The sequence below is a fragment of the Hyaena hyaena genome, unplaced genomic scaffold, assembly GCF_003009895.1.
Source record: "Hyaena hyaena isolate Hyena2069 unplaced genomic scaffold, ASM300989v1 scaffold_92, whole genome shotgun sequence".
Taxonomy (NCBI): domain Eukaryota; kingdom Metazoa; phylum Chordata; class Mammalia; order Carnivora; family Hyaenidae; genus Hyaena; species Hyaena hyaena.
This window is the reverse complement of record NW_024080723.1, coordinates 390,560-415,709: the sequence shown is the minus strand read 5'-3', so window position 1 is coordinate 415,709 and position 25,150 is coordinate 390,560. Positions and strand designations below refer to the sequence as shown.

The 25,150-nt window shown below is 36.4% G+C and overlaps 1 protein-coding gene across 4 annotated transcripts in view; it reads right to left on the bottom strand.

The window, feature by feature from the left end:
• Positions 1–16,747, bottom strand: part of CUNH2orf88 (chromosome unknown C2orf88 homolog) — a 57,626-nt gene extending 40,879 nt beyond the window's left edge. For 3 of the 4 annotated variants that reach the window (XM_039234724.1, XM_039234723.1, XM_039234726.1), the window contains exon 1: positions 16,640–16,747. The gene's annotated coding sequence lies outside the window, so the exon portion shown is untranslated. Of the gene's footprint in view, positions 1–11,282; positions 11,301–16,639 lie in introns of those variants that run through there. The other variant, XM_039234725.1, reaches the window with a different exon arrangement.
• Between the last annotated feature and the right edge of the window lie 8,403 nt (positions 16,748–25,150).

The following is a 25,150-nucleotide window of genomic DNA, read 5'->3' as shown; positions in this document are numbered from 1 at the left end:
AACTTCTTACTGTATTTTAAAATATATCTTCTTTCAATATTTTATATATTTTACAGTAATTATATACTCATATTTTATGTAGTGGTTCTTATACATATATAGTTGAATCATATTACTTTGACTTCACATAACGTTAAATAGTATTGACTTTTTCTATAACTATTGACTATAAATTTACAGAATTTAACTAAATGAAACCATGGTTCCATTTAGGGAAACAATCTGGAATATAATACATTTCTTTCTGATTTGAAGCAAGTATGACTAGATTTTTACATAACTGCAAACAGATGTGTGGCATCATTGGAAGATTTTACTGTTTATTAAGAATTAAAAATTATTCATGGAATTTATACACCTTATCTATTGTGGAATCAGATATCCCTCATGCTAAACCTTTTGTGGTTATCAATTTCTTTAATTTTTCAAAACCCCAAATGTTTAAAAAACTCATTTAAAAAACCCCAAATGAAGAAAGAGAGCTAAAAATTACATAAAACATTTGCCTTATTGTCACTTTGCCTAGTCAGTATAGGTCAAACACAAAAGTCTAGTCATACTTGTATTAAATGAGAAAGAGGTATGTCCTAAAATTCTAATTTGTTTCCCATTCCATAAGTCAACATACAAGTTTTATTTAATCATATTTTGTAAACATCACTGGAGAAAACAAATTTCAAAGTATGTTCTTTCAGCATAAGCCATGCAATTTTCAAAGGAATTGTAAAGAAAAGACCAAGAAGCCAATACTTTAAGCTTGGCATTCTGAGGTGGGGAATCCTCCATTAGTAACATGGACTTATATGCCTATGGCACTGGCTTAAAAAAAAACCCTTCTTCTAGAACAAGTGCCATCAAGGCAAGTGGAAAAAGTTGGATAGAAATAGAGCATGGTGATAATGGAACAATTTCTAAAGGCAGTTCATAAAAGACCATTAGGTTAACCTACTCTGAGGCCTTGGGGTATGTAGGTATTTGCAAAGCAACTTAATTTAAGAAACAGAAACCAAAAAAGATCAAAGTAACCTGAGACTGAAAGTCGCATCACAACCAGATCCATGAAAAGATCAAATATTCTATAAGTGTCCTTAAAAAGTTCATAATTATCTTCAAAAATGAACAAACAAAACCCCAAAATGAGCTGCTAATGTAGCTCCCTGGATCTAAAGAAATGTGTCAAGTCTCAAATCTAAATTGGAACATGAAAAGAAAGTGTTTAATAAAGTTTTATTTGCAATGAAATTCGAAACTCATAAATGATTTTCAGTTTGGCATTGGCAAATTCTAGTTCATAGCAGCTTAATGTTTTCAGATAAAGGCAGCGGTTTCAGAAGTTAAAGAATAGAAGTTCAGAAAGGCCAACAATGGCTTTTCAGAATGGATTGCTACAACTTGAACCTTTTTGCATTTTTGTTCACTTACTTCCTTGACATTTTCTCCTTCCATATATGCCAAGAGTCTGGTTTTGTGAGTCACTGAATTCAGCTTTTTTTCTGAAAGTGATCTCTCAATCTGAGATAATTGAATGTTATTGGCAAGCTCTATTACTTTACTTCATGTTGGCTAGAGGAATGTGGTTACAAAGCATTCATCAGCCTAGGGCCTCAGGGAAAGAGAACTTGGAACACAACCCTTCACAAAACAAAGGGTCCTCAAAGAAATGAGTCCCACTCTCAGCCAAATATGACAGAACTGCACAACTCCAGCAGCTCTGCTTCCCCAATCAGAATAGGGCACGTCCTGAATTTGATGAAAAGAATAAAGACCTCCAGATATTGAACAAAGAGTGAATATTTTATACTCACAAAAATGCAATTGCTAATAGGGATTTGTATAGAAATGAGAATACCACAGCTCAGCACATCAGACTCATCTAGAGCTTGCGTGATTCCCTAGGAAGCCTTGCCCTTCAGTTCCACTTCTGTTACAGGCCCTCATACACAAGTCCCATGACATGTCAGACCATGTGGGACCCTTAGACAGTTACAGCACCAACATAATTTGTACCAAATTGGATGGAGGCCTACCATGTGCAGGGAGGAAGCCAAGTGCTTCAGCACAGCTCAGACCACCTCCCTCCTTTAGTTCCCTTACACCTTTGTTTCTCAGCTTTGGTGAAATCTCACCATTATGCTTTACCTCAGCCCCTTGCACTGCAGCCCATTTTCCCAAGCTACTATACCTGCATCTTGTCCTAGAAGCCTCTCCTCCAGGCCCTATGGGAAACCTTGACCTCCCGAGGATAACCCTTCTCCTACAAAATGAATAAAATTCTCCGGCCCACTCCTGTCTCCCAACATGAACATTTCCCTTCTTTGTAAGGCCTCTGCCTTGTGGTCATACTCTCTGCTATGCTTCATCGGCCTTTTATGTCAGCCTGTTATGTCACTTTCCCCTGTTCAGTGGGAACCTCAGGGCCTACGTCCACCCTTTCTACCTGGTGTCTGTTTAATGCTGGAGGTGATTTTATCCATGTGGTATAGAATAAAAAAGATACACTTCTTAGTGATAATATAAGACTGTGGATCACCTCAGGAATTTATAATTTTATCAATAATGTCAAAAGTAATGTGATTATAGTTTGTGTATAATAAAACACATCTAAAACATATAAATATTTATATAGAATTATAAAAACAAATTATTAATAGTTTCTGTTCAATAAGTGAAACACAGTTTAAGTTGCTTCAAATTAATTAGTGTAAAAAATAGTATGGCACCCAATTTTTAAAATGAAACTTCTTGTTTGAAGGGTTTGTTTACATTCTAAAATGCAGAGTAAATTTAACTTCTGCTAAAAAACTGTTCTTTCATGACCTGTTATTTAGAGTCTTACAAATTAAGTCTTGTATATTATCACTATATTTCTCTTGTTAACATTAGCTTTTTAACTTCTAGAGATGTGAGGAAATAATCTTGAGCTGGCTTTATAGATGTATTATTATTATACCCCCATTAAGTTAGATTTCCCCTCAGTGGATATATATTTCTCTTCCCTCGATCAAGCATTCTAATTTAAAGAAATATACAATTAAAAAATAAAAAATCAAGGGAAACGTAAAAATCATGTAGAATCCACTCTTATTCTCATAAAGTCATAAATAGCTCTATGGGATTATAGCCTACATATTTTTTTTACTAAGAACAGTAAATTTGCCTCTTCCATAAGAAATAATGTTAACAACCTCATGTGTAGCTGTTCTTATGCTTCTGGTATACAAACATATCCTAGACATATAGCATGCTGTGTGGTGTGTGTGCACACGTGTATATGTGTACAAAACTTAGGCCGTCATTTGTTTTTATAATAATAAGATCTTATTATATATACTTCTCTATATTAATAGTTTTGTACTATACAGTATTATGAAAGTTTCTCCAAGTCAATGAGCATAAGGAAAAAATATTGTAATTTTCAATACAGTTGTGTGAGGCCTTGGGTAACTTAAAAATTATGTTCTAGTTTTCTCACCTGTAAAATTACCACCATCTACCTCATAAGTTGTTGTGAGGATCAAATGAGTTCCTAGCTCAGGGCACATGCTTCTTAAGAACCTTATTTACTTCTTTTAATGGGTGCATAATATGACATGATGTAGGGGGGCTATCATTACTTAGTCACGCACCTACTGAGGGGCATTTACTTTCAGTCTTTGACTATTACAAACAGTGCTACAACACACATAATTGTATGTAGAGCTCATCCAGCAGTGATTTTATTTCCATGGGACAGATTCCTAAGAGTGCGAGAGGTAAATATATGATTAATTTCAATGGCTAATTCCTATTTCTTTTCAAAATGCTGAAACAGTTACCATTTCTGCATACAAGAGAGTACCCTTTTCCCGAATCTCTTCAGCAAGAGGAACTTCCACTTTTCACTTTTGCTACTGGCATAGCCATTAGATGATATATAGTCATCACAGTGATATATCGTTGTGATTTTATTTGCATTTCCCTAACTCCTAGCAAAGTTGACCAGGAGTTCATGTTTATTGGCCTCTTGGATTTGCTTTCTCCAAATCTCATTTGCTCATTTTTTTCTTTTTGGCTATTTATGTTTTTATCCATTTGTAAGTACTTTTTATACAACTTAGATCTCTACCATGTATTTCAGATCATTTTCCTAATAATTTTATTTTCTTTTTAATTTTATTATTATTATTTTTAAAACTGGTTTGCTTTTGCTGTCTTTCTTTTTTAATTAATTAATTAATTAATTTTAAAGAGAGAGTGCGCAAGAGGGGAAGAGGAGTAGAGGGAGATAGAAAATATTAAGAAGGCTTCACACTCAGCATGGAGCCCAACGTGAGGCTCTTGTGGCTGCATCCCACAGTCCTGGGATCATGACCTGAACCGACAAGAGTCAGATGCTCAACCAACTGACCTACCAAGGCACCCCCATTGTTTCTTTTTTTAAAGTTAAGTTTATGTTGAAGCACAACATTCACTTCCTTTTGATGTTTAATCCTTTGTAAATGGATTAAAATGTTAAAATATGTGTGTATATTCTTTCATAGCTTCTAAGTCCTGTCTAGGTTAATCAACAACTTGAGGAATATTTCTTGCATATGAAACCTATTATTTCTTCCTTCTTTTCTTTAATCAATCTGGAACTTCTTGAAATACTCTTTTCCAGATGAATAGACTGTTAGGTCAGCACCATTTTAAAAATAACCCACCTTATCTCTTTTAACTGAAATACCATTTTTGTTATATATCAAATATCCACATGTACTGGAATCTATTTCTGAGAGTTCTCTATTCTGTCCTCTAACTTGTCTCTTTCTAGGCCCAAACCAAAGCCAATATAGGGAGGCTATGGTACGCTTTAATCTTGTAAGGCAAATCATTCCACACGAGTCTTATTTACATGGATTATCTCATATAACCTTTAAGATCACTTTAGCCAATTCCTCCCAAATATTAGTCAAATTTAAATTTAAATTGTATTACATGTCCTTAATTTGGGGAGAATTCATGTTTTTTTTTTTAAGTATTATGTCTTTCTATCTAAAGACCTACTGTTTGATGTCTTTATATAACTTTTTTTTTTCAGATGGTCCATTGGTTTTTTTTTCTCTTTTATGACTGTTGCCAGCAGAGAAAAAAGATAATTTACTTTTGTTTATCTACCTTAGGTCAATTCTGACCTCAGTATTTTAATGAACATTATAAATCTTCCTCAGTGTTCAAGCTGTCCTCATTCTCATCAGACATCCTCACTTCCTACTTCATTAAGAAAATTGAGGTTATTGGCTTTTCAGACCCCTGTATGCATAATCACCTATATTCATACTCATTCTTAACAGCTTTTCCTCCATTCTTGGAGGGTTAAATTTGTTTCCTCCTATTCAAGTACAGGCTATATTAACGCCAGGCAACCCTTTCAATTTCCTTGAGGATCTTGCTTTATTAGTTATGCCACCTTCTCTCTTTCATCTTCCATCTCTGCTTTTTGTTTCTTTTCCCCAATCTCTTCTCTGTGCTCTGTTAATTCCTCTTTTCTGTTGTGGAGGGGCTTCTTCAATGATCTTGGCCTGATTCTACAGCCATTCAGTCATTCCCAGTTATCAGAAATACATAATTCAGATTGTTTAGTTTTTCTCCCATCCTTCCTTAAATTAGGTTTCAAACTATGATTCTATCAGTTTAGAACGAGAAGGACTGAGAAAGTTCTGGCTCCCAGATACCTCCTCATCCTCTTTTTAGCTCTTCTGTATTTGGAGAGGGAAGAGAAAAAAAAAATGTCTCTTTCCTGGACTGGGGCAAATTGCAGTGTTGTCTGTCCCTGCTCCTGTGACTAGCGCTGAGTGTCTATCAATGTACTGTGGGGAGAACATGTTCAAATGCTGGCTTTCTCTTCTAATACTTGTATGGATCCTTAAATAAGCCTTGGCAAAAGGGTCTCAGGTGGGAGATATGCCTGCAGGTATATATTTCTTTTCCATTCCTCATTAGCTCCCACATAGGTGATCTATCTTGTTGCCTGGAGTGGACTCAATCTCTGCTCAAATGACCACAGTATTTTACAACTTCTCTTGAGAGTGGAGCTTATTTCCCTACCCTTTAAATCCAGACTCAACTGTATAACATGCTTTGGCCAGTGGAACATAAGAAAATGTGGCTTTGGGAGTTTGTGTGCATGATGCAAATCCTACTGCAATTGTAAAGCAAAACTCAGCCCTAAACAAAAGATCTTCCTAAGGCAATGCAATTCAGTAAAGATAAAAATAAAAGTTTGAGGGGTACATGATGGTTCAGTTGGTTAAGGATCCAGCTCTTGATTTTGGCTCAGGTCATGATCTCACAATTCATGAGATCGAACACCACGTGCAGCTCTGCACTGATAGCATGGAGCCTGCTTGGGATTCTCTCTCTCCCTCTCTCTCTGCCCTCCCCAAAATAAACAAATAAAAACACTTTTTTGAAAGGATGAGAAAATATGAACAAAAAAAGTATGTACCGTGGTTTTGGTATCAATGAATATATAATTCAAACCAAAAAGCAATTTTAAAAGACTTCAATGCTAAAGGGAAAAATTAACAAGGAAGATATGATATGAATATCTATGTACCAAATAACTTAGCAATAACTCTCATGAAGTAAAAGCTATAGAATATACAAAGAGAAACACAAACACACTAAAATTAGAACACATTAATTTACTTTCCAGTACAAATAGATCAAATGGTAAAAAAAAAAAAAAAAAAAGAAGAAGAAGAAAATATATGAAAAGGTGGAAATAATCACAGAAACAAAGGGGATTAAAAAAGTTACTTTGTACAACTCTAGAAAATAAATAAACCTGGATAAGACGGAGAATTTTTCAGGAAAATGTAATCACCTAAACCCCAGAAGATTTGGAAATTCTACAGAGCTCAATTTTTATTGAAATAGATAAGTTACACTGTAGTAGTGTGAGTATAGTTAAGAATACTAAGGTTAAACACCAATACTAAAATTGTGTGTTAGAATGGAGGAAAATCCTTAAAAAGTGGTTGCAAACTAATTGTTGCTTTTTTATGTTGCAAATATGTATTTCGTCCCAAAAAAGTATCACTGTCTTATCTCACAAAGGAATTTTTAGAGATAGGTAATTCTAATGCTATTTAAACTGTCCCACAGGGTGCCTGGGTGGCTCAGTAGGTTAAGCGTCTGACTTCGGCTCAGGTCATGATCACACAGCTCCTGGGTTCGAGCCCCATGACGGGCTCTGTGCTGATGACTAGCTCAGAGCCTGGAGCCTGCTTCAGATTCGGTATCTCCCTCTCTCTCTGACCCTCCCCTGCTCATGCTGTTTCTCTCTCAGAAATAAATAAAACAATAAAAAAATAATAAAATAAAATAAACTTCCCAGATATTAGAAAAATGAAAACTTCCAGATTATTTTTAAATTATAACATTGATACTAAAACCTGATGAATTGCAAAAAAGATGACCAATTTTACTGTTGAATATCAATTGAAAAAGATAATAAAATATTAACAAACTATATTAAAAGAATAATGAATCATAATCAAATGGGTTTCCTCCACCACCACTTGCACAAGAATGGCTCAATAGTACAAAATATATTAATGTATTTTAACATATTAAAATATCCACAGAGAAAAATTGTGTTCATGTACATAGCTGTTGGAAAGACATTTGATAAAAATCAAATCTACTCTAGATTTTTAAAAAAGAACTCAAAATAAGAGTCCTTTATGTGTTCATACAGATTTTATATCAGCCCTAAGGCTAGCACATTTCCTAATGGAGAAACACTGGAGATATTCCTCATAAAGTCAGGAAATAGACAAAGATGTCCACAATCCCCACTACAGCTTCATATTGTCTAATTGATTGCCCAGTAACTCTAATATCACAGATAATGAAAGGAATAACAGTTGGAAAAATAAAAACCATATATTTGTAGATAGTATAATTGTACACCTGGAAAATCCAAAAGATAGCAAATGAAAATGATGACAAAGAACTCAGCAAGGTAACAATGAGACAAGGAAAATGAAGGACTCCATAAAAATATGCTTATTGCTCTTTTTTCCTGCTTCTATTCTTGCTGGGACCTGCACCTCCACCCCACTTTACACATGTCTTGTAAAGAGCATATATCCTTCTTGTAAGGGACAAGGAGTTAATGGTTCTCTAGGATAAATAACATCTAAAGAAGGACCCGTGAGAATGACTGGAGGCAGCTATCAAATGCACATTCCAGACTACCAATGCTAGACAGCTCAATGCCAAGACTCCCCTGGCTCCAAGGAATGGCACCTGGGCTCTTGTCTTCATTCTAACTGGTTCCTGGATGCCTATACATGTACAATACATAAGAACTCCATCCTAAAAAAGAAAAAAATCCAGATCCCTCCCTCCTTTCCTTTCTGAATCTCTCAGACACTCACTCTGGCTAGTATCTACTCTCTCTATATCTTCAGTAAACTCTACTTTCATGTCCTGCTGGCTGACATTTGATTTCCATCCTGTGTGACCCTCTTGGATGGTCCTCAGACCTATTTTGCTGGCATCAAGCAGAATATAAATTTATTAATAAAGAGAAATTGAGTAACATACAAAATTAATATAAATGTATACACATTTGACTTAAAAATAATAGACAAGGGGATGAAACTCAAGGGTATTATGCTAAGTGAAATAAGTCAGGCAGAGAAAGACAGACACCATATATTTTCGCTCATATGTGGAACAGAAGAAACTTAACAGAAAACCATAGGGGAAGGGAAGGGGAAAATTAGTTAAGGAGACAGAGGGAGACAAACCACAAGCGACTCTTAAATACTGAGAACAAACTGAGGGTTGATGGGGGATGGGGGAGAGGGGAAAATGGGTGATAGGCATGGAGGAGGGCATTTGTTGGGATGAGCACTGGGTGTTATATGGAAACCAACTTGACAATAAACTATATTTTAAAAAATAGACAACTAAATCCCATTTCAATAACAACAAAATCCAAAATAATCAAGACTTACTAAGAAATATGCAGAACCTAAAGGAGAAATGTTCTAGTACTCACAAAGGATGTAAAAGTTAATTTGAACAAATGTAAAGACATACTATGTTCTTTGATAGGAAGATTCAACATCACAAAGCAGTATGTTACATTTATAAATTACCAAGGAACAATTATAATAAAAATATAGACGATTTTCTGAAACTAGGTAAACTAATTTTAAAATTCTCATTAAAAATATGTGAATAAAGAAAAATAGCCCAGAAAATTCTGATAAAGAGCAATAATGGTACTACTGTTACCAGATATTAAAACATACTAAAGTAATTTAAATTATTATGCATCTGTAATTATAAATGTAGACTTCTGGGGAAGATCATAGACTAGGAGGACCCTAAGTTTGCCTTGTCCCATGGATACAACTAGATAACATTCACATTAGTGTAAATAACTCAGAAAACACCATGAAGACTGGCAGAACAAACTCTCCACAGCTAAATACAGGGAAGAGGACACATTGAAGAGGATAGGAAGGGCAGAGATGTGATCCAGAGCTAAACAGACCCACACAAGTACCTGTAAGAGGGATGGAGCCAATGGCACAGAGAGGGGGAGAGAAACAGATTCTCACACTGGGGTACCCACATGGGAACACCAGAGGGGCCAGATTTCATGAGTTCTTATAATCAGTAAGACTTTTTAAAACTTAGAACTTTAAAAATCAATGGCTTGGCTCTGGGAGAGCCAGGAAGGTCAGAAAAAACTCAGTTCCCTCCCTTAGAGAGACAGCACAACAAACAGCCCCTCAGAGATGCAGCATAGAAGCAGTAGTTTGAAAAATGCTTAGGGTATATAGGAGGGAGATTTGTTTACTAATCTCAGAGTGGTCATGAAGATACTCCCAGATCTGAGAAAAGAGTGAAGAACCTCAGTGAGACCCTTAACAAAGAGACTGAAAACATAAAAAAGAACCACTCAGAGATGAAAAACTTAATAAATTAAATAAAAAATACAATAGATAGAAAGCAGAAGAATGGATCAGCAAACTGAAGGACAGACTAATGGAAAATAATCAAGCTGAACAAGTGAGAGTGAAAAAATGAAAATAGACTTGGGGAACTAGGTGACACCATCAGGCATAATAACAGTCACATGATAGGGATTCCAAAAGGAGAAGAGAGAAAAAAGGGGGCAGAAAATTTATTTGAAGAAATAATAGCTGGAAAGTTCCTGAATATGGGGAAGGAGACAGAAATCCAGATCCAGAAGGAACAGAGAGGCCCCAACAAAATCAACCCAAAGAGGTCCACCTGAAGACACATGGTAATTAAAATGGCAAAAAGTAGTGATTAAAAGAGAATTTAAAAAAACAAGAAAAAGGAAATAGTTATATACAAGAGAAATCTCATAAGGCTACCAGTGGGTTTTTCAGCAGAAACTTTGCAAGTCAGAAGGGAGTGGCATGATACATTCAAAGTGTTAAAAGGTAAAAACCCTGCAGCCAAGAATACTCTATCCAGCAAGGCCTTCATTCAGAATAAAAGGAGAGATAGAGTTTCCCAGACAAACAAAAGTTAAAGGAATTCATGATCACTAAACCAGCCCTACAGGAAATATCAAAGGGGACTTGATGAGTAGAAACAAAAGACCATAAGTAGGAGTAAAAAAGGTAGTAAACAAGTAGTAAAAATAAGTATATCTATAAAAATTAATCAAGGTAATCACAAAATAAAGTTTGTGAAGTAGGACACTAGATACCTAAAACATGGAGAGTAGAGGAGTAAAGAAGAGGTTCAAACTTAAAGTGATCATCAACTTAATGTAGACTTCTATATGCATAAGATGTTATAAACAAATCAAATGGCAACCACAAATCAAAAAACAGTCAGGTATATGCAAAAAGTAAAGAGAACGGAATCCAAGTATATCACTACAGAAAGCCAACTAACTGTGAGACAAGAGAGCAAGAGAAGAAAGAAAAAGAGAAAAACTACAAAAACAGCAGAATAAGTAACAAAATGGCAGTAAGCACACACCTGTCAATAATTACTTTGAATGTAAATAGACTAAATGCTCCAATCAAAAAATAGAGGGGCACAGAAGGATAAAAAGATGAGACCTATCCATATGCTGCCTACAAGAAACTCATTTCAGACCTAAAGATACAAAGTAATTGAAAGCCAAGGGGTGGAGAAGGATTTTTCATACAAATCGATATGAAAATAAAGCTGAGGTAGCAATACTTATATTGGAAAAATAGACTTTAAAACAAAGATCATAACAAGAGACAAAGAAGGTCATTACATACTTATAAAGGGAACAATCCAACAAGAATATATCACAGGACACCTGGGTGGCTCTATTCATTAAGTGTCTGACTCTTGGTTTTGGCTCAGTTTATGATCTCACAGTTCATGAAATCAAGCCCCACATTGGACTCTACACTCATGATGTAGAGACTGCTTGGGATTCTCTCTCCCTATCTCTCTACCCCTCCCTAAAATAAGTGAGCTTAAAAAACAAAAAAACTTAAAAAAAACAACATAGGGGTGCCTGGGTGGCTCAGCTGGTTAAGCGTCTGACTTCAGCTCAGGTCATGATCTCACAGTCCATGGGTTTGAGCTCCATGTCGGGCTCTATGGTGACAGCTTGGAACCTGGAGCATGTTTCAAATTCTGTCTCCTCCTATCTCTTCCCCCCCTGGACTCACACTCTGTTTCTCTCTCTCTCTCTCTCTCTCTCTCTCAAAAATAAATAAACATTTTTAAAAAGACGACACAATTGTAAATATTTATGCACTCAACATGAAAGCACCCAAAAGCATAAAGTAATCAACAGTAACACAAGTATGGATCTTTAACACTCCACTTACATCAATGGATAGATCATCCAAACAGAAAATCAACAAGGAAACAGAGGTTTTGAATGTCACATTGGACCAGAGGGATCTAACAGACATTCAGAACATTCCATCCTAAAACAGAATATACATTCTTTTCAAGTGCATATATAACATTCTCCACAATAGATCACATATGAGGCCAAAATTAAGTCTCAATAAATTAAAAAAGATGAAAGTCATACCATGCATCTTTTCTGACCACAATGCTATGAATCTAGAAATCAACCAAAAAAAAAATTCTGGAGACAGCACAAATACATGGAGTTTATATAATATGCTACTAAACAATGAATGGGTCAAACAAGGAATCAAAGAGAAATAAAAATATACATGGAGGCAAATGAAAATGAAAACACAAAAATCCAAAATCTTTGGGATGCAGCAAAATTTGTTCCAAAGTGGAAGTTTATAGCAACACAGGCCTATCTGAAGAAGCAAGAAAGATCTCAAATGAACAACTTAACTTTACACAAGAACAAACAAAACCCCAAACCAGTAGAAGGAAGGAAATCATAAAGATTAGAACAAAAAGAAATGACATAGAATCTAAAAAAAAAAAAAAAAATGCAAGAGATCAATAAAACCAGGAGCTGGTTTGTATAGGTCAATAACTTGATAAACCTTTAATCAGATGAATTAAAAAAATAGAAAGGGAGAGAGGGAGAAAACTCAAATAAAGAAAATTAGAGATGAAGGAGGAAAAAGAACAATGGATACCACAGAACTATGAAGGATTATAAGAGAATATTATGAAAAATTATATGCCAACAAATTGGACAACTGAGAAGAAATAGATAAATTCCTAGAAACGTATAACCTCCCAAAACTGAATCAGGAAGAGGTAGAAAATTTGAACAGACTGATTACCAGCAATGAAATTGAATCAGTAATCATAAAACTTTCAACAAACAGAAGTCCAGTACCAGACAGCTTCACAGGTGAATACACCCAAATATTTAAAGAAGAGTTAGGAGTGCACCTAGCTGGCTCAGTTGGAATGGCATGATTTCAGCGTTGTCAGTTCAAGCCCCATGTTGGGTGTGGAGCTTACTCAAAAACATTAAAAAAATAAATAAGGAAGAGTTAATATAATTTTCTTAAACTATTCAAAAAAATAGAAGAGGAAAGAAAGCTTCCAAATTCATTATATAAGGTCAGCATTACCCTGTCACCAAAACCAAATAAAGACACTACAAAAAAAAGAATTACAGACCAATATTTCTGATGAACATAGATGCAAAATTCCTCAACAAAATATTGGCAAACTGAATCCAACAATACATTAATGAAGTCTTTCACCACGATCAAGTGGGATTTATTTCTGGGAGTTCAATATTCACAAATCAGTGTGATATAGCACATCAACAAGAGAGGGAATAAAAATCATATGATTATTTCAATAGATGGAGGAAAAAAGCATTTGACAATGGACAACAGCCATTTATGATAAAAAACACTCAACAAATTCACTTTAGGGGGAACATACCTCAACATCTTAAAGGCCATATAAGAAAAACCCACAGATAGCATCATACTCAACGGTGAAAAACTGAAAACTTTCTCCCTAAGGTCAGAATGTTCACTCTTACCACTTTTATTCAACTTAGTACTGAGAATCCTAGCCACATCAATCAGAAAAGAGAAAGAAATAAAAGGCATCTAAATTGGTACCAAAAAAGTAAAACTTTTACTATATGAAGGTGACATGATACTATATGTGGAAAACCCTAAATACCCCACTGAAAAACTACTAGAACAGATTGTTGAATTCAGTAAAGTTGCAGGACACACAACTGATATATAGAAATCCACTGCATTTCTATACTTTTATAATGAAGCAGCAACAAGAGAAATTAAGCAAACAATCCCATCTATACACTAATAATGAAGTAGCATCAAGAGAAATTAAGCAAAGAATCCCATTTACATTTGCACCAAAAATAATAAAATACCTAAGAATAAGCTTAACTAAAGAGATGAAAGACCTGTACTCTGCTATAAACACTGATGAAAGAGAATGGAGATGACACAAACAAATGGCAAGACATTTCATGATCATGGATTGGAAGAACAAATGTTGTTAAAATATCCATACTACCCAAAGCAATCTACAGATTTAATATAATCCCTATCAAAATCTAGTTTTTCACAGAACTAGAACAAACAATTCTATAATGTGTATGGAACCACAAAAGAGCCCCAATAACTAAAGCAATCTTGAAAAAGAAAAAAAAAAAACTGGAAGGATCACAATCCCAGATTTTAAGTTATACTACAACGCTGTGGTAATCAAAACAGCATGGTACCAGCACAAAAACAGACACAAAGATCAATAGGACAGAAGAGAGAGCCCAGAGATGAACCTATAATTATATGGTCAATTAATCTTTGATTAAGGAGGCAAGAATATACAATAGGTAAAAGATAGTCCCTTCAGTAAATGGTGCTGGGAAAACTAAACAGCTATATACAAAAGAATGAAACTGGACCACTTTCTTACACTATATACAAAAATAAACTTAAAGTGGATTAAAGACCTAAATGTGAGACCTGAAACCATAAATATCCTAGAAGAGAGCACAGGCAGAAATTTCTCTGACATTGGCAACAGAAACATTTTTTCTAGATAGGTCTCCAGATGCAAGGGAAACCAAAGCAAACATAAACTATTAGGACTACATCAAAATAAAAATCTTCTTGACAGCGAAGGAAACAATCAACAAAACTAAAAGACAACCCACTACATGGGAGAAGGTAGTTTCAAATGACATATCTGATAAATGGTTAGTATCCAAAATGTAAAAAGAACTTATAGAACTTACACATACACACATACACATAATCCAATTAAAGATGGGCAGAAGACAGGAACAGACATTTCTCTAAAGAAGACATAAGGTTGGCCAACACATGAAAAGATGCTCAACATCACTAATCATCAGGGGAATGCAAATCAAAACCACAGTAAGATATCACCTCATACCTGTTAGAATGGCTAAACCTGAAGAAAAAAAAAATGTTGGCGAGGATGTGGAGAAAAGGGAACACTCTGTGAAGGGTATGCAAACTGGTAAATTAGGGCAGCCCCTGTGGGGAACATTATAGAGGTTCCTCAAATGTTAAAAATAGAGCTACCATATGATCCAGTAATTCCACTGCTGGGTATTTACCCAAAGAATACAAAAACACTAACTTGGAAAGATATACACACCCTTCTGTTTATGGCAGCATTATTTACAAGAGCCAAAATATGAAGCAATCCAAATGTCCATCGAAAGGTGAATAGATAAAGAAGTGGTCTATACATGCAATGAAATATTATTCAGCCATAAAAAAGAATTAAATCTTGCCATTTGCAACAATGTGGATGGAGCTGGGAATATAATGCTAAGTGAAGTGAGTTAGTCAGAGAAAGACAAATACATGATTTCACTCCTGTGTGGAATTTAGGAAACAAAACAACAAACAATAAAGAGAGACAACCCAAAAACAAACTCTTAAGTATTGTCTCATGAGACTACAAGCTTCATGAAGTCAGGGACTGTTTTTCTCAGTACTTTGAAAAATGCCTGGCACGTCTTAATCAGTAAAGATTTGTGAGAAGAAAGAATAAATTAACCTCCATAAACTTGCAAAATGATACTCTTATCCTCTTTTTCCAGATATGGAAATAGAGGATCAGGAAGGTCGGGTGATCTATCCATCATTCCCAAACACTGTGCACATCTAAATTCTGTGTTCTTGAATGCTACTGTCTCCCAAATGCAGAGGGGCTTCTTATGAAAATAAATAAGAAAGTCCTGGAAGCAGCATAGGCAGCTGAAGAGGAGGGCAGTCTGGTTCTTGTTAATAAGGTTATGGTTACAGAAAAGGAGCAGGCTCAATTTGAGGGTGCTGGAGATGAAGTAAGCTCCTTAGGGTTTCAACCTCACATCATAATAATGATGTGATGAGGGAAGTGGGTTTGCAAAAGGATACCACTCTCAGAGGGTCCTGTGGAACGGAAAGAAGAGACTGGACGGCAGGAGGACAATGAGACAGGAAAGGGCGTGAGGCTTTCCAGCAGCCGTGGGGATAAAAGCATGAGTCTGTGGTTGACTGAAAGCAAGTGTCTACTTTGGGAAGTATTTGTAGACTGGGAACAAGCAGCTTGGACAGAATCAGGGGGGCTGAACTGCTCAGGTATATCAGGAAGTACTCAACCAGGACGAGCCTACGGTATTTACTATCTTCCTCTAAGTTCTCTGAGCACTCTTTTGCCTGGAGAGACTTCTACTTACTAGGATAGCCTGCATGCCCCTCATCAAGTTCTGGCATAACCCCCAGTTCCTCTTGAAACTCCTGCTTCACTGCTATGAACTGAGCTACATCCTGCTCCAAAGGCCAGGGGCAAGAACATAAATCACACTCAGCAGCAGAAGGAGAGGAGTGTCTGCACAAGAAGGCCAGGGATGGATTTTCCAGGAGGAGAATAAAATGTTTAAAGTTTCTGGGGTATGTATAATACCACATTTTATGCTCTCAGAAGTGGGTGTAAATCTGAGTATAGTCTTAGACCACTTAAAAAACTGGCAGGCTTCAAAGGAATGGACACCATCAGCTTTCAAAATGCAGAAGCTCCTGACTTCAGACATATTCCATTATGGTTAAAAATCTGTGCAGTTATATTTAGAGAGGGACAAAAAGGAGTAATATTAGGTTTATTGTGTCAATCACTAGAAAGGAAAATAGTTAGTATTGAGAGTTGCTGAGAAAAACTATACCTTAAAACCGAAATCCAAATAATCCCGAACAGGTATCTTGTGAAGTGTGTAGAAACAGTCTAGTGGCTCCTGGAAGTCAACCACAGCTGGTTCCCAGGCTCCCTTTGCCTGGAAACAGTTGCTAGGCAGTACTAGATTTCCTCACAAATGCACTTTTCACCCAGTGATGGGTATTATGATAACACACATGGCACCTCCCAATCAATTTTTCTGCTCCTGTTTCATTAAAGGCAAGAGACTCTGGTCAACATGATTGATGACGGTGCTGAATTGTGCCAGTCTATTTCCTGAACAAAAAGATTAAGATCTTTGTCTTCTAGGTCTAGGAGTATTTAGAAAAGTCTGAGAGCTACATATTTCTTTTGTTCTTAATTCCTTTGAAGCTAGTGGAAATGCTGTCCAGGGACCAGAATAATGGAATAGTGGATGTGAGACTCATCGACCTTCAAGTTCTCTGATCGATTCACAAAAGAACAATACTGCAATTCATTTAACTTAAGCTTACTTTAAAAATATTTAGTAGACAGATTCTGAGAATTTGAAAGGTATAAAGAAAACAAAGATATTGTTCTAGAATTCTAAGGTTTTACCTTTATATTGATGGTACGGATGTGCACAGTAATACAAAATGAAGCCCAATGTGGGGCGAGATCTCACAAACCATGAGATCATGACCTGAGCCGAAATTAAGAGTTGGACGCCTAACAGACTGAGCCACCCAGGTTCTCCCTTTCCTCTCTTTTTCCTACCACTCCCGCCCTCTCCAAATTTGTGATTTTGTGGGCCAAATTCTGTGTGCTTTGTCTTCCCTTACCTAAAGTCATAGTTCTGTAATCTACTCTATTTTGCCCTTAAACAAGTATGTACCCAGGAGCTTTTATTGTGGACTTTAAGTAAATATTAACCACAACTAAAGATATCTTTTTGTTGTTAGAGAAGGAGGTAAAATGAAACAGTATTCCTTTCATTTCTCTTAGATGTTTTACAATGCCAGATAAAATAGTTGTTTGAGATCTGAAAAATAAATTTTGTGGGTTTCTCTCATATATGAGAATCAGGAATTATTCAAGGATTAAACTTTTTTTAAAAAGACACCGTAAAGACGCTTTTGGTTTACTATAGTATTTTTTATACATATTTATACAACATCATTTTCTGTTAATAAAATTTTAATTATGTAATCATACATTCCAGTATGCAATGTACTCTCATTTTCAATATATTACTTCTGGAGTAATTAATAAATCTGAATTATTAAAGATATTATTGTTTTTAAGAAGATTTTGAGGGCCTTCAAAAATATCTCCTCATATATTTTTCATAGCTAGTTATAGAAGTAATTTGTTGAAAATCTATAGCTCTGAGACCTTTCATGCTGTTTCATTAATTTGTCTCCTCTTTCCAAAATATAATTAAGTGTATGGAGGAGGAGGGATTTATTTTGGTTCCCTTAGTATTACGCTCATTAATTTATAGAAAAGCATCTTGCCCCACAAACTCTTATTTTAGTAGAAATTGTCTTTAGGGTGCCATGTCAGCCACCATGATCTTTGTGTCACAGATTTCCCAGGATGCATCTCAAATGAGTGCTAGGAAAAGAGAAAGCTCTCTCAGATAATTTACTATTACAGCATTGATTTCTGTATCGATTACAGAGTGGCTGATTTCATAGCTTTCTTGGTTCACAGCATTTACATCAAGTCCAAATTTGTACTTTGTAGAAAGTTGTTTTAAAGAACTCATGGAAATCCAAAACGGTTTCATTAGGGTGACACAGGGGACAAAAAATCCTCTAAATTTTTTAGAGGCCATCATTTCGCTGATAGAGATGGGCTTCCTATAGTCAACTTAACTGCAGTGAGTCTTGTAATCATGGGTTATCTGGATTTGGCAAGGCTATGGATTCCCACACTCCAACATTTAGGAGCATATAAACTTGGAAGAATGAAGAAATTTTCTGAATGTTCCTGAATTAAATGTAAAAGACCTGAGGTGGAGGAAGAATTTAAAAGCTAATCATTCTATGTATTGATACACTTCATGAAGGCACAAGACTGATTTTTATTACCTACCTACAGAATAACTAGACTTCATACCCCAATACCAAGCAGCTTTGCAAAAAAAAAAAAAAAAAAAATTTAGGAGGAGCAAACAAAGAAAAAAAAATCACAGGTAAAGTTTCGCAGGTAAAATAAAAACTACATAAAAAGAAAGATAGTATAAGTGAACTAAAAATTAGACTACTAAGGAACAAGGATAATTTGACAGTGAAAATCAGAAAACAAATTAATTTTTAAGTGTATGCTTAAAAAGACTGATGAGAAATGAGGAAAATTAAGATAAAAGTAGACTTTAAAAGTGAGATCAAGAAACACAATAATTAAACGACTCTCTTACACCGAGACATTTCTCGGATATTCCATATTTTGTATAAAGAGAAGTGATCCTCTTAACAGGAACAAACCCTCAGTGGTGCTTTGTTAATCAATTTTTACATGTTAATACAATAGAATATGAAATAGTCATCAATACAATGAGTAAGAAGTGTTTCTAAGAAATAAAAGCTACATCAGAGTGTAAAAAAACATTGTTGAGTCAAAGAATGAGAATGATACTTAGAATCATGTTACATTACTTACTTGCCTTCAAGAACAGTAGGGTTTGAATCACTTCAATCACAGAAACAAAAACAAGTCAAAATCTACCTTAGAATGGAATGGATTAAATCAGTAAACAGAAGAAATGAGTCCAACTAATGTGAGAAGATCAAATAGGGTCGGCCAGGCAAGGTTGTATTTTAAAGAGACCAATAGGGAAGTGAGCAGAAGCTTAGACAAGATAGAAAATGCTACCTACACAGGGGTCTGATTCCAGTCATCCTCTCTCCATTTCTAACCCCTTGACAACACTCTTCGGAGACCAATCTTTCCATGAAGGGCATGAGCATACTTCTCTTTGGTAGTTATTTTCACTTTGAATTCAAATGCAGCCTTTATCAATGGCCTACAATGAATGCAGCCACTTTTTTCCTAATAACAAACTCACCACTAGGTTGCAGTCTTAGCTCAACTGCTTCTTTAAGAACATCTGCAGGCAGTCAACCACTTTAACTGTTGAGCACGTACTACTTTTCCCTGGTGACAAGAGTTGATACAAGCCACACTCACTTTATCAACCAGTGCAGCAGCTCACCTACATTTTGTAGCAGATACAGTGTTTTGCAAGAGCATCAAAACTCACAAATTGCTCCCTACTACCTTCCCCTCCCCCACCCAAAATACCCTCACAATCTGCCCATCAGAAAAAATGCTCACTCATCAGCAGGCAACCTCTTAAGAGTTTTCCTCCACTAGAAAGCACATGGACGTGTAACCTACAAAAATCACTTCTGGAGTATTTTAAGCTGCTATTTTCAATACAGGATCAACACTTAAATAACAGGTACATCATTACTTCCTCTTCATTTCCAGGGCTTTTCTTGGGTTCAAAGACCCCATATATAAGACCTCATCAGCCTTGTGCTGATTCCTTTGAGAAGTACCCCTTTCTGTAATCATTGTAGGCATTTCCACGAGTAATTTCCCAAATGAGCCTCAGGTAATATTCATTCTTTTATCTCTAAAAGCATACTAAATTTTTTTTAATGTTTATTTATTTTTGAGGGAGAGAGAGAGACAGAGCACCAGCGGGGGAGGGGCAGAGAAAGAGGGAGACACAGAATCTGAAACAGGTTCCTGGCTCTGAGCTGTTAGCATAGAGCCCGACATGGGGCTCAAACTCACAAATCGTTAGATCATGACCCGAGCTGAAGTTGGACACTTAACCAACTGAGCCACCCAGTAGTCCCTCTAAAAGCATATTTCTTTTTTATTAAAAAATTTTTTAGTGTGCATTTCTGAGAGAAACAGAGTGTGAGTATGGGAGGGGCAGAGAGAGAGAGAGGGAAAGAGAGAGAAGGGGACACAGAATCCAAATCAGGCTCCAGGTTCTGAACTGTCAGCACAGAGTCTGGAGTGGGGTTCGAACTCACGAACTGTGAGATCATGACCTGAGCTGAAGTGGGACGCTCAACTGACTGAACCACCCATGGTCAGCTATTTCTTCTTTCCCTCCATTTATGTTTGATCTCAATTTCATGTCTAGTGTCAACACTTTTCATATCTTTGCTGCATTTTATCTTTTTTGGCTCATTTCTTCTTTTGGTTAGCCTCTAAAAGGATATTTTTAAAGAAACTTGACACTTTTATTTTATTTTATTTTATTTTGATAGAGAGAGTGTACAAATGGGGGAGGGGCAGAAAGAGAGGGAGAGAGAGAATCCCAAGCAGGCTCCACACTGTTAGTCCACAGCCCAACGGGGAGTTTGAACTTATGAGCCACGAGATCATGACCATAGCCTAAATCAAGAGTCAGATGCTTAACCAACTGAGCCACCAAGGTGGCTTTTATTTTTAAAGGGAAAACCCAGGGATGGACAAAAATAAAATAAGGAAATGAAATAGTAATGTCTTATTCATAATGTATTTGAATCCTTTTGATTCCTTTTCTAGTAGAAGTGCTCCTAAATATTATGTTTTCCTCCCTTGAATGACTCATAAGTTTTGTGGATCTTTTTGGGTGGGGAGGCAGAGAACGGCCATCACAAATTTGTCTGGAGGAAATGCATAGATATTTCATTTGGAATATATTTTTAAAAGTATTTCCAATGATACTAAATCATCTAATAATAATTTAAAATTAAGTCATACATAATTATAATTCCCCCAAATTCCTACAAGATAAAGCAACTGGGAATAGTCGCATAAAACAGACAATATTTATTTAGAGCCTAATGCAGGCCAGACCACATAGTCAGTGCTTGCATGCACTGTTTCATTTGATCTGCCCCCAAACCCTGTAAAGTAAATTCTTTTATTATCCAGGCAGTTCTCCCTTTGCGTGGTAGATAATACAAGACTATAAAAATGACTATGCAGGCTGAATATATGCAGAGATTCTAGGAATCAATGGGAAAAATTACAATCGTTCATGACTTTAAAAATGTTTTGTCAATTCTCCTATTGTTAGTTAGAATCTAAATCTATGAAGAAATCTAAAAATTTATAAAATTAGTAAATTAGCATACTATAGTTTAAAACATCAAAAACATATAGAACTGAAGTATTTTATTCCTTGAGACTTACTTATAAACCCAAGTTATAAACTTATATAGAGTAGTCTGAACAGCTCCAGTTTCCTTCCTCCTGTCATGTATCTTACAATATGGACCCAGCGACTTTTTTAGTCTTTGGCAAAGTGGCATACTCCGTTCTCACTTTGGATCAGCTTACCCTTTATCAATGTCATGACATATTGTTGAGACTTCATTTAGTGGGGAGTTTCTTTTTTTAAATTTGTTTTCTTTTTTTAACATTTATTTTTGAGAGAGAGAGGAAGAGAGAGAGCACAGGTTGGAGAGGGGCAGAGAGAGAGGGAGACACAGAATCTGAAGCAGGCTCCAGGCTCTGAGCTAGCTGTCAGCACAGAGCTGGATGTGGGGCTCAACCTCAAGAGTCAGGAGATCATGACCTGAGCGGAAGTCTGATGGTTAACCAACTGAGCTACCAGGCTCCCCTAGTGGGAAGTTTCTTATCATCGTCTCCCTCTGGGACATTTTTCTTTTTTTTCTTCATATTACTTCCTTCGTGTTGCTAAGGTGGCCTTCACTGTTTCTCTGGTGGCAGCAATGACAGCATTCCCATGGTCAGCTATTTCTTCTTTCCCTCCATTTATGTTTGATCTCAATTTCATGTCTAGTGTCAACACTTTTCATATCTTTGCTGCATTTTATCTTTTTTGGCTCATTTCTTCTTTTGGTTAGCGATTATTGTAAAATGTCACATGTGTTTATCACTGGGCACCAAGGAGGCAACACAATACAGGCTTTGTGGTCTGTGCATGAAGTGAATAACAGGTGCACAGTGCCAATCATGGACAGACTTTGAAAAAGGTGATGTGATAGGTTATTGACTGTGATGCGTGTCTAATTATTTTACATGGCAATTTGAAACTGAAATGCTAGTAACAAAGTTTGTATTTTATGCAATTACTCATAGTTACTCTATGTGGTAACTGCAGTTTGAACTGTGTTGTTGGAAAATGGTGTAATTTAACTAAATGATGGTTACTGAAATGTGTACATGTTGAAACTGTGCAAAGCAAGGACTGCATATATTCATTTTAAGTGTAAGAAGGACAAGAAAGGTTAAGTAATTTTCCTGGTGTCATATAGCAAGTAAGGAGCCAAACTAAGTTTCAACCCTAATATTTTATAGCTGTAAGACTCAGGTCTTCATATCTTTTAACCTCTTCATTCCCTTTACCTATTAACTCCCCCCAATCCCCCTGCCCCTGACCACTCTCCCTCTGGAAACCACCAGTTTGTTCTTTGTATTTAAGTACTGGTTGTTTGCTCATTTGTTTTGTTCTTCAGATTCTACATATAAGTGACACTGCATGGTATTTGTCTTTCTCTGACATATCTCATTTAGCGTAATACCTTTCAGATCCATCCATGTTGTTGCAATTGGCAAAAGTTCATTCTTTTTATAGCTGAGTAATATTCCATTGTGCATACATACACATCTTATTTATCCATTCATCTATCAATACATACCTAGGTTGCTTTCATATCTTGGCTATTGTAAATAATGCTGCAATAAACATTGGGGTGCATATGTCTTTTCAAATTAGTGTTTTCATATTCTTTGGTTAAATGTCCAAAAGTGGAATTACTGGATAATATGTTATTTCTTTTTAAAAATTTTTCAGGGACCTCTGTACTGTTCTTTTCAGTGGCTGCAGCAGTCTTCATTCCCACCACAGTGCACAAGAGTTCCTTTTCCTCTACATCCTCCCAACGCTTGTTATTTGTTGTGTTTTATCCAGCCATTTTGACAGGCATGAGATGGTATCTCCTTGTAGTTGAGGTCTTAACAATTTTGAATTGCTTTGACGACAGTGCCTTGAATTCTGCTTAATAATGTGTCTTTTACTTTTCAGTTTAACAAAGTGACAGTATCTCATGTTTTGAGGACTATTTAACTACTCCCTAGTCTGTGTTTCCTAAACTGTGTTCCAAGATACTGTTAATAGGCATGGTAGAGACCCTAGAACAGTGTCCCTGGGGCCAAGTGGACATTAAGGAGGCAAGGGTGAGTGGAGGAGTCAACAGGAGAAGAGCCAGACCTGTGAAATGAGGAGAGGAATGAAGAGGCCTTGTAGAATCTGATAGGCCTGCATCAGGATTTGGGCTTTTATTCTTAGATGGAAAACTACTGAAGGATTGTGAGCAGAAGATTGTGCTGTAAGAGAAATGAGTGAGCATCCTTCTCTTTTCTCAGGCCTGGTAATTAATGGGAAGGAGGTGCAGGGGAGAGAGGTAGACAGAGAGAAAAGCAGATATGAGAACCACTGTGCTCTCTTGGCTTTGACCTGGTGATGGGGAAGAAGGCTCAGCATTTGAGGGAAATACTGAAGGTAAAGGAGCAGTGCTTGCCCCACTCTAGAAGAAAGTTCTCTCAGGTTGTCCCCACCCAAACCCAACATAGAGCAGTTATATGTTGACATAGTATGATCAGATAGAGAGAGGCCAAGAGGTTATTTCTGGGCTGAGAATCTTTCCAATTTAGTGGCCATGCAGGGAAGGTGGCCAGAAGGTGGCTACAGGGTAGACTTCTTACCTCTTACAGGTAGGGCTCTATTGCAGTCACAGATTTCAAAGGGGAGCCTTGCTAACTCAAAGCATGCTCCCCAGATGGGCTGTGTCAGCACCATCACCACCTAGGAGCTTTTTGAAAAATTTAAATTCTCAGGCTCTACCTAAAACCTTCTTAATCAGAATCTATGCAGATGAAGTCCAAGCATTTGTACTTTTAACAAGCTATTCTGGTGTTTCTTATTCCTGTTAAAGTTTGAGAAGCATTTGTCCCTAGCATCATCAGAAGCTGAAAGTGAAGCTGACTGAGTCCATCAGTGAGTCCCACAGGGATCTTTGCCTAAACTAGAAGGAAGAGCAGCCTCCTTCAGCCACCAGACAGATAGGCTGCCCAGCATGCAAAGGAAGTAGTCAAGATAAAGCACTGGGAATGTCAGAAACCTATCTTAACTCCATGCCTTCCAGCCACACAAGCCATATACCTCTCTTAATAATAATAGTATACCTTATTTTAGACATCTGACCTTCTTGGAAGAAGGAAAAGGATAGATAAGACACTGGGCATTTTATGCAAGTGAACTCAAGTACTTCCTAAAAGAACTACAGTTGACCCTTGAACAACACAGGGGTGAGGGACACCAAACCCCTACACAGCTGAAATTCCATGTGTAACTTTTGACTCCCCTAAAACGGCTACTATTAGGCTACTGTTGACCAGATGGCTTACCGACAACACAGTCAGTTAACATATATTTTGTATGTTATCTGTTGTATTCTATACTGTATTCTTACAATAAAGCTACATAAAAGAAATT